This window comes from Hordeum vulgare, chromosome 3H (assembly GCF_904849725.1).
Source record: "Hordeum vulgare subsp. vulgare chromosome 3H, MorexV3_pseudomolecules_assembly, whole genome shotgun sequence".
NCBI classification, from domain to species: Eukaryota; Viridiplantae; Streptophyta; class Magnoliopsida; order Poales; family Poaceae; genus Hordeum; species Hordeum vulgare.
Genome location: NC_058520.1, coordinates 206,046,849 through 206,057,129, shown reverse-complemented (window position 1 = coordinate 206,057,129; position 10,281 = coordinate 206,046,849). Strand labels below are relative to the sequence as shown.

The 10,281-nt window shown below is 48.0% G+C and overlaps 1 long non-coding RNA gene across 1 annotated transcript; it reads left to right on the top strand.

Moving 5' to 3' along the window:
• The first annotated feature begins 5,420 nt into the window (after positions 1-5,420).
• On the top strand, positions 5,421-6,636 carry LOC123439799. The gene is made up of 2 exons (XR_006630163.1): positions 5,421-5,751; positions 5,936-6,636. It is a non-coding gene; the product is annotated as an uncharacterized LOC123439799 (long non-coding RNA).
• The last annotated feature ends 3,645 nt before the right edge of the window (positions 6,637-10,281 follow it).

Sequence of the window (10,281 nt, the reverse complement as noted above, 5' to 3'; positions counted from 1 at the left end):
TCAAGCAGACATAATCTGTTTCTCGACAGCATGTCACAATTTTTGAATTTTCTTGCAATCGGAGGCTATAACTTGGCACAAAGCTTAAAAATAAAGATACAATGACGTTGCCACAGTAGTAACAAGCATCAAGACTACTAAAACATAAAGTAAAAACTCAAAGTAAATATAACAAGGGTTGCCTCCCTAGAGCTCTTTCTTTACAGCCATAAAGATAGGCCGAAGATTTTAATGATGCTCTCGTAGGAATAAGAGTTGTAGAACAAAACAGAGCATCAAGAAGCAAATACCAAACACATTTAAGTCTAACATGCTTCCTATGCATAGGAATATTGCAATAGACTAATTCATTGAAGCACAAAGCAATAAGCTTAGGAAGGCAAAACAAGTGCAGCTTCGAAACCTTCGCCATAAAGAGAGGGAACTTGATATTATTGAAATATCTATAAGCATATATTACCTTCTTATAATAATTTTCAGTGGTATCATGAATAAACTCAACAATATAAGTATCACATAAAGCATTGTTACCATGATCCACATAGACTTCATGAAGAGGATAAAACTTGGAGTAAAAGAGAGACTGAATCTCTTCCCAATCCCATAGGTGAGAATCGTCTAGTAGCCTATACAATTCGAATGATTTTCCTTTCAATGACAAGGCCAATAATTTCCTCATGACTCCATCTCTTGCAAACCTGAAACCTTAAACAACTCACAAAGTTCTGTAAGTTTCAACAAATGAATACTAGGATTTACTATTCCATCTCTTGCATAAAAATCATTCCTAATTATTTCAATTATCCCAAGTGGTATTTTGAATGGGATACATTCAGTAGGTGGAGGAGACTTCTCTACCACGGGTGTGGTAAAGCGGCCTTCCCCAAGCAGCGAACTAAGAGTGCAGTTTTCCATAAGCCTAACTAGTGAAGTCACACAACTTAGTGTTCTCAGTGGAACCCATAGCAGCAGCAACAAGCAAGAACAAAGCAACTAATTTTTGTGTAGTTTTTGGTATAAAACTCTAAAGCAAAAACTAGAAAGCAAACTAACAAGTCAAAAAAGCAAAAGTAAAAGATAGAGTGCAACTCCCCTATCTTAAAGACTGGAGTCCCCGACAAGGACGCTAGAAAACTTTGCTTGATGATGAGATGATGTATATACTTCTCGCACCTTGTTCATTACCCCAAGTGGATGGTTGAGATGTACTCAGCAGCAAGTTCTCCCTCACACGAAAACTATAAGGTTTATCGAACCAAGAGGACTCCTAGGCTCAACAAGTAGGTGCCTCCCACCCTGGCACTAGCAGAAGACGTGGACATGCACACACAACAAATAACTTTGCTCCCAACGAGTACAAAGAGGTTGTCAATCTCTCCGGCCTTGTAGTTTGCAAAGGATCAAAACACAAGCGGGAAAAGTAATAGTGATTGCAACAGAAAAGTAAATGGAAGCGGTAAATGATGGTGGTGTAAACGATGATGGTGATATGGACCGGAGTCACATGATGTTCACTAGTGATGTCTCTCTCCCAAAAGACGATAAACAACTATGCTTGGGTAAACAAATTACAGTCGGGCAATTGACAGAATTATGAATGCACTGCAATGCTAATTATGCTACTTGATAGTTAGAGGTTCAATAGTAATGGGCAGTACGCCAAGACAAGTAGAATGTTTATTCATCAACATCTACTTACTAATCATCCACCTTGAGATATCTATGTAAACTCAAAGCAATGGACAACTGCATTAACGAACTATGCGTAAGGTAAACAATCCTTGCAACCATGGTCACAAGCATCGTTGTTTTCTCCCTGGTGGCAACAACACATCCCCTAGTCTCATGTTTCTGTCACTCAAGCTAGACATCGAGGGGCATGAACCCACAATCATGCATAACGCTCCCTCTTGGAGTTACAATCTACTACTCGACCAAAGCAATAAATAGCAACGGAGAACATGCATGAATCACTAAGGAACATAACATAAAAGGATAATCAAATATATAACTCATAACAATCTGAACATAATCTCATAATCCATCGGATCCCAACAAACCGAGCATAGCAATAGCAAGATAACTACATAGATGCCTTGATCATGTAGGGCATCTCACAAGGACTAACCATTGAAGCACAAGATTGGAGAGAAGACGTCACATAGCTACTGGTCATGGACCCATGGTCCAAGGAGGACTACTCACTGCAGGTCCGGGAAGCATCCATGGTGGTGGAGTAGCTCCCGGAGGTCAATCCTCCCTCCGGCAGGGTGCCGGGAAGAGGTCTCCTTACGCTCCCGATCTCGGAAGCACTGCGGCGGCGAAACAATGGAGAAATTCATGATTCTGGATCCCTTGTAGGGTTTTCCTCGTCAAGTGGTAAATATAGGCGAAAGTTGGCCACCGAAGGGCGTGGGACCTACCCAGGCGGCCTCTTGGCATGGCCAGGGGGTAGGCCGCGCCCACAGGTTGCCTGGGCGGCCCCCGGCCTCCCTCTGGCCCATCTTCGGTGATCTGGAAGCTTCTGGTACGCTGATTTTTATATATTTTTCTCGGGATTTTTTGGGCTTCAGAAAATTGGGTAAAAGCCCCTACAAAATAGAAATCAGCAGACAGAAACTGGCACTGGGTGCACTGAATTAGTAGGTTAGTCCAAGTATGTGTAAAATGATATAAAAGTGTAGCAAAACATATAACAATGTCACCAAAAAATAATGGAACAAGCAGAAATTATAGATACATTTATGACGTATCAGCCTCCCACTCGTTGAGGGCCATGATCGCCTCCCGCTTGATGACGGTGGTCTCCGTGAGGGTCAGGACCGCCCCGTGCCCAGGGCTCCGAAGGGCAAACGCGGCATCCTCGGCCGCGCGCTCCCAGGGCTGTGTTGTTGCCCCAGACTTGACCGCGGACCCCCCGGGCCCTACTAGGCCAAGTGCGGAGAAGGAGGCCTCACCGACCGGTGGCGCGCAAGAGAGTGCCCCCGGCGGGGCATCACTATGCCTCTTGGGTGCGGGCACCCTGAAAAGCTCGGTGGTTGGATTCATTAGATCGGGCAGGATATGCATGGGAAAGTGATAATGATGACTCACTTACTCATCGCTAGTGACCTAGCGCCCGCGCGCTAGGGTTGGCCTTGGGGGCCCGTCCTCCTTGCCCCCAGGAGATGATGGCGGTGCCGAGGGCCCCACCTGTGCCTTAGCGCTCGTGGCATCCTCACAGGCCGCAATGGAAGGGGATAAGGGTGAGTTCACGCAAGGATGGCAGAGAAGCGTGGGAAGAAGGCAGACGGGGGAGCACTGTGAAGGCAGTTCTACCCCTTGGGTGCAGTAGTTTTGTAAGCACAACCATAGTGCCCGAGGCGCCGTAGGGGGTGGAGGCGACGCATGCCCTGTTGAGTGTCGCGTGCCAGGCCTGGCCCACGGACAGCGGGGGCTCACGCCTCCATGTTCCTCCAATGGGCGGGCCGAGGGGCAATCTTACGCGAGAAGGATGGCGCGAGTGAGTGGCGCTGGTCAAGAGAGCAATGATGGTAGGCGTTGCGTGCAGGCTTTACGCCAACTCACTTGGAGTGGTTCACGTGGCGTTACGGAAAGGAGGAGTTCCAAGAGGTGTCGAGTGTCGCCCGTTGAGCCTAGCCCGCAGGCGTTTGGGCCCGCATCACTTCACCCCCACCAGGTGGAGTCGTGCACAACACGAGGCCAGGGGCTACTCTCGGGCATATGGGACTGGGGGTACCGAGGCCCATTGGCTTGCGGACCCAGGCGCAACGCTGCTAGGCGAGCCTGGTTCATTGCATCGGCAAGCCCACCAAGGAAGACCCTCGTGGGGGACCTCGCCTCGCGAGGCTAGCATCTGAGCGTCATCGCCAAGGGCCTCGAGAGGGCATTCTTCACAAGGACGCATCCTGGGGCTACCCCTGAAGCTCTCATGGGGCGGGACCATCCAGGGCAACCTAGCGGGGTCCCGTGACCTTGCGCCTTCATGTGGGTGATGCAGGCTACGCTGACGGCGGCATAGAGGATTTCCACTTCCGTGCTAAGGAAGCGGGGCCAGCTGGCGGGCTCCCAAAGCAACTCCCAAAGGTTTCCCGATCGATGCAAGAAGAGCAAGGTTGTGGGCTCGGTAGGACACATGTCACCCCCGATCCCACCAGTGCGTCAGAAGAAAGGCTTTTGCACGTGAAGACCACCTTTTGTCAGGGTGGGCCGCATTCCTGTCCCCTTTCAAAATCGCCGTTGTGGCAACCCTTCCCGCCTAGTGTTTTCGGGGTTAGAGGACGAAGGCCAGTATGAAAGAGAGGCCCGCCCTTTATAGTAGGGGAGAATGATCTGATCCCCATTTTTCCTCGAGGGCGACGACCCTTCTTTGTACTCATCTTCCACCTCAAGCAATCTAGACAAGTATGAGTAGGGTATTGCACTGCAAGGTGGCCCGAACCTGGGTAAAATGTGTGTGTTCCCGTTCTCTTTCCTTAGATCGAGCCGCCGGAGAGTCGAAGTGAAGTTGAGAGGTAGAACAGGGTTGGAGGGCGAGCGCACCCGAGAGTTCGAACCTTTTCTGGGTCTGTAGAGCCCAGATTCCGACAACATGATCGATATGCTCGAGGATGCCCGACGAGCAAATGAAGATGGCGAGGCACAAGAAGTGGAGATACGGCTCATGCTGAAGAGTGGGCACACGACCGGGTTCAGCACACCAGTGCCGGAGAGGGCTCTGCTGTGGATCTGGGGGAGGATGGAGCTGGCCATGGACATTAGGTGGAGTATTGACTGAAACCGGGGGGGGGGGGGGTGGCGGCCTAGGTGAAAAGGTTGAAAAAAGATCCGCGGTCGCCGAGCGGAAAGGCCTATGCAAACGGTTGGCTCTAAATGCCCGTGTGCACAAACAACATAATTTCGTTTGAAATGAAGACGTGCTGATTTCGAAATGAAGACGTGGTAATTGTGAGTTCATCATTTCGCCTCCAAATTTTTCCCACCATAAGCAATCGCCGTTATACCTCAGGTTTGATTTTCTGGCCCATTTCAGGTCTTGTCTACTATATTTAAGCCATTTTTTGCATTTACATTGCATTAGTGCATATAAAATCAAAACCCTTCTACAACTACATGTGGGTGTTAGCAAAGAAGGTGTACAAATCATTTGTGTGTCGCTTTGCAAGATTCTATTCATTGTCCAAGAAATAGGAAATATTTTCAAACATTTTGGCCGCTGGGTGCGGCCAGAGGCATAGGCCTTGCTGGTATATTCTCATAGCACTTCCGCTTATTCTGCTAACACTTCTTCACTCCTCCGTCCATGTGACCCGGACCGCAGGATAACCTGATAAAATTGCAGTAACCCAAACCCCAACCCTCCCACTCCACCTTCACCCCCGCACGAACCCACCCCTCGTTCCCACCCTTCTACCCCCAGCACCATCTACCCCCCGGTGCCACACCACCACCCACCTCCCGCGCCCCATCGCCTCCACCACCATGGCACCCTAGCCTGGTCACAAGCGCCAACATCCACAACCCCCACCAGCGCGCCACCACCACCCATCCCCATGCAGTGCCCCACCAACCCACCCTTCCTCGTGACGCCACCCCTCGGCCACCAATCCACACCGCTCGCTACGGCCACCACCGCGTGTTGTCCCGACCCAATCCACCTACTACGTCGCGGTACCTTGGTTGTGTGACGGCCCTCCCACCTGCGCCGGAACTGCTGCATCACAACCAACCCCAGTGTCTCGCCTGGATTCGGTAAGGATCCACTGCTCCGTGTCTCAAAAAAGGCCATCAGGGTTGCTCTAGATTTGGTTTGGTTTTGGCGTACAAGCAGCTCCGGTGACCTACTATCAATCCCGCGACCTCCTTTGCCATCGAACTCATCGACCTACAACCCCCTCCCCCTACTTCCTCTCCTCATTGGTCTACTCAATTACAGGTTACAGGGATGCGTGGGATGACCACCTCTCCCCATTCAAGAATTCACTAGATCCCAGTCACCGCCGAACGGTCGCGCCATGGCTCCCCGTCGCAAATTTTTTTGCTTGGAGTTCATTTGATCTTTTTTTTTAAGCCCACTGAATTTTGTTTTGTAGTTCACCGAGATCCAAGGCGCTCGCCGTGCCGTGCCTTGTCCTGCTACTATGTCCGAGGTGTGGACGGACTCTACCGCAGCCGAGAACAAGTCCCTCCTCCCCTACTTCCCTCCTCATCGCTAGGTCGTTCTCCAGGTCGCGGAGGCACGTGCGACGGATTTGTCTCTCGCCCTTTTGTAGTGCATACAGGCGGTGCTTCAGTGCACCTCCACACCGTTGTTGCAATCCGTAACCTCAAATCCGGCAAACCCTCGTGCTTGCAGTTCTTTTTTTTCTATTGAGCACTAACAATCCGACGGCGAGATACTACACATGAATCGGCCAGTGGTGCGGTTGCTTCGGCCGTGCAGTTCAGCCCACGGGCACGTGCAGTTGACTTGCACAGACCGGTTGCTCTGTGCGATGAAACAATTGCTTTTTTATTTTCCGTTTGTAGTGATTGTTCTATAAGATGTTTGGGATCCTATTTTTATTTGTTCATAAAAACAGTGTTGTACAAAACACCACTTCGTCGCCTTGAGCCATCAAGATGTGTTGCATGATATTTTTCTTTTTGGAAAACAACAAATTTAATGCGGTACATTTTCAATAGTAATGATGTTCAGTTGGGCTAATTGTGAAGTGCGAAAAAATGTTAGAGAAACAAAAAAAGAGTATCTTCACTTTGGAGAGTGATGCTGTTCACTTGGGTCCAACATGAAGTGTTGTGAAAAAATGTTAGAAAACAATAAAAAAAAAGTAATGAGGTTCACTTCTCTATAGCGATGTGGTTCACTTACCTCCGATGTGAAGTGCACTCCACTTACTAGTCTTGAAAATTTCACGTCCAGCAAAAGAAAAATCATGCAGTTTATTTATCCGCCGGATACAGTGCGGTTTCCCGTCAAAAAACAGTGCGCTCTTCTATCCGATGCGGTTCGCACGTCGACTTGGGTGTCGTGAAAAATAGAGTGTCCCCGTTCTAGTAAATTCAAAACTGCTCTTAAACCGTAATGAACTAGGGAGGGTGTTCTACATAAAAAAGATGTTTCTCGTTGATACCTTTCTAGTGCCGTATCATTTGCTTCGTTCGGACGAGCGGTTTGAAAAAATTTACGAAAATACGCTCGCTATAACTTGTAGGCAGCGACAGTGTTTTCAAAATTCGTTCAAAATCGTGTGGAATCTCTACAAATTACCAACATATGAAAGAAGCGCATATTTCATAGATTTTCAACGCCGTATCATATGCCTCGTTCCAACGAACAGTTTAAAAACTGCAGCGCAAACAGTCCCAAAAAACGAAAAATTTCAAAAAACAGAATTCTGTTTTTAGTAAATTTGAAATTACTCTCAAACCGTAAGGAATTAAAGAGAGAAATGAAATCTACATTAGAAAGATGCGGCTCGACGATATATTTCGAACGCCATATTGATTGCTTCATTCCAACGAGCGGTTTAAAAAAACGCCAAAATACGCTCGCTGTAGACCATCATGCGCCCGCCATTTCCAAAACTGCTCTCAAACCGCTTGGAATCGCGAAATATGCTCAACATGACGGAGTTGGAGATTTTGCATACTAATCCAACGGCACATTATATGCCTCATTTTGTTAAACGCTTTAAAACCTGGAGCCAAAATGGTGTCAAAAATGTGCGTGCTGTTTTTTCTGGTGACATTAGAGTGTTTCGTTTGGTAGGGATGGGGTGCACTAAACGTTGAGCGTGTAGTTGGGAAATGTGTGCAGAATAACTACTCTGCTAATAATTAAATGCTAGATGTCCATGCACCTAGGTGTCCCAAACATTTTACCTATATATATAGAAACTCTATTCATCACCCAAGTTGCAGAATAGTTTATTCTTCATCCGAGATAATCTTACGATCAATTTACAAATAAATTACTTTTGAAATGCAAATAGTTACATTTATATTGATGCACAATGTAAAATTTGACAAAACAAAAACAAAAACATAGGTCACAAGACCAGAAAAAAAATTGAATTTCTTATATTTTTTACACTTTTTTTGTATGTTCGTAATTTTACACGACATAAAATATTTTTACTTTGATTATATTTTTTACGTTCTTTTTTTACATATAAAATAAGACAAAATTTACGAAACGTAAAATTACGGTGCATTGATATTAAAAATAGAGGGTGGTGAAGAATAACTATTCCTCATCCAGGATGACGAATAGTACGACCCTATATATATATACACACACACGGTAGCACTATTCTGATGCTACAATCAGAATAGTTATTCTGAAACTACCGGTCTATATAGGAGCCACACATGTTCCTGGACTCCAAAAACGCAAATAAACATGGCCGGCCCATCCTCTCTCCCACACCACCTTGCCTGATCCACCCGACCACCTAAGAGCATCTCCAACAGCCGCGCTAAAATAGCATCGCGCTGCAAAAATCGCCTTTTCAGTGCGCGCACTATAAAAAAAGTTGCTCCAGCGGTCGCGCGATAAACGCGCGCGCGACATAAAGAGTACAACGTGCGGTCGGAATCGGTATCGCGCGCTGTTTATTTGGTGCATACATTTCGACGCGCTGCACATTCAAGCGCTCGCTCCAGCTTCGCCCCGCCGCGCGTCACCACCGACGAACTGCCCCATGGACGCCCCCGCCGGCACCCCCTTCACCCCTTCCTACACCTGCGACTCCTCCGCTGCGGCCGTCGCCGCCGCCGCCGCAAACCCTAGCGTTGCGAGCTTTGGCTTCGCCGCCGCCGCCGCTCCTCCAAGCGCCGGCGTCGCGCACAGCCTTTCATGCCGCCACGGATGACCTCGGCGGCAGGTGTCCTCGCGCCGGCGCCTACAGTGAACCCACGTGCCCCCGTCTTGCAGCTCTCAAATGTGGTGCTGGCGAAGAAGGGCAAGGTTTCCGCGAAGAAGAGGAAGACGACGGACGGCTCCGGCTCCACCAAGCCGTCGAGAAAGATACCTGCAGGGCGTGTGACGGCCGCGGCGGCTCGCGAAGCGCCGGCGAGCTCACTTGTTGAGCCACCGGCCGACATGCAAAAGGTGTTCGAGGAAATGCACCAAAGGTAAAAAAAAATGTTGTTGTTATTTTTTGAATGCATACATATAGATAGCTCATTTGGTTTGTTGTATATCCTTTCTAGTGTCAACACTGAGGCATATATGTCAACTATGGGTGTTGGCTCCAACAATTCTCATTGGTTTCAAACCAATGACATGCATTTCGATGACCATGAGTTCGAGGTAGACGAGGATGGTGAGGGAATTGTCGACGCACCAAAAGGAAAAGGAGGCAACTACACCAACATGAAGACATATTTCTATGCAATACTTTGTTGCAAGTGTCGAGGGATCCATCCATTGGAGGTGATCACATTAAAGATGCATATTGGAACCGGATGAAGGAGCACTTTGATCTGCACAACAAGAGTGGAATTGACCGCTCGACACGATCTCTTCGCTTCCGGTGGTCGACAATCAACCGAGATTGTCAAAAGTGGGTGAAAGGATCGATATGGTTGACTAGAGGGGGGTGAATAGGCAACGACCACTTTTTAATTAATCTTAGCAAGTTAGGGTAAGCAACATACGGGTTCACTAAAATAGCAACAATGAGGTGAACCTATATGAAGCTAACAACAAGAACAACTAAGACAAGTAAGAGATAGACAACAACATAAGCATACACGAAGTAAAGGTTAGAGATAACCACAAGTGGAACCAATGAAGACGAGGATGTGTTACCTAAGTTCCTTCCCTTTGACAGGAAGTACGTCTCCGTTGGATCGGTGTGGAGGCACAATGTTCCCCAAGAAGCCACTAGGGCCACCGTATTCTCCTCACGCCCTCACACGATGCAAGGTACCGTGATTCCACTATAGGTGCCCTTGAAGGCGGCAACCGAACCTTTACAAACAAGGTTGGGGCAAACTCAACACAAAGCTTGGAGGCTCCCAACAAGACCACGAAGCTTCACCACAATGCAATGTGGCTCCGAGGTGACCTCAACCGTCTAGGATGCTCAAACACCCAAGAGTAACAAGATCCGCAAGGGATTGGTGGGGGAATCAACTTTTCTCTTGGTGGAAGTGTAGATCTATGCCTTCTCAACCAATCCCTAACGAATCAACAAGTTTGATTGGCTAGGGAGAGAGATCGGGCACTTTTGAGCTTAGGGAGCAACAATGGAGCTTGGGAGGGTCAAAGGT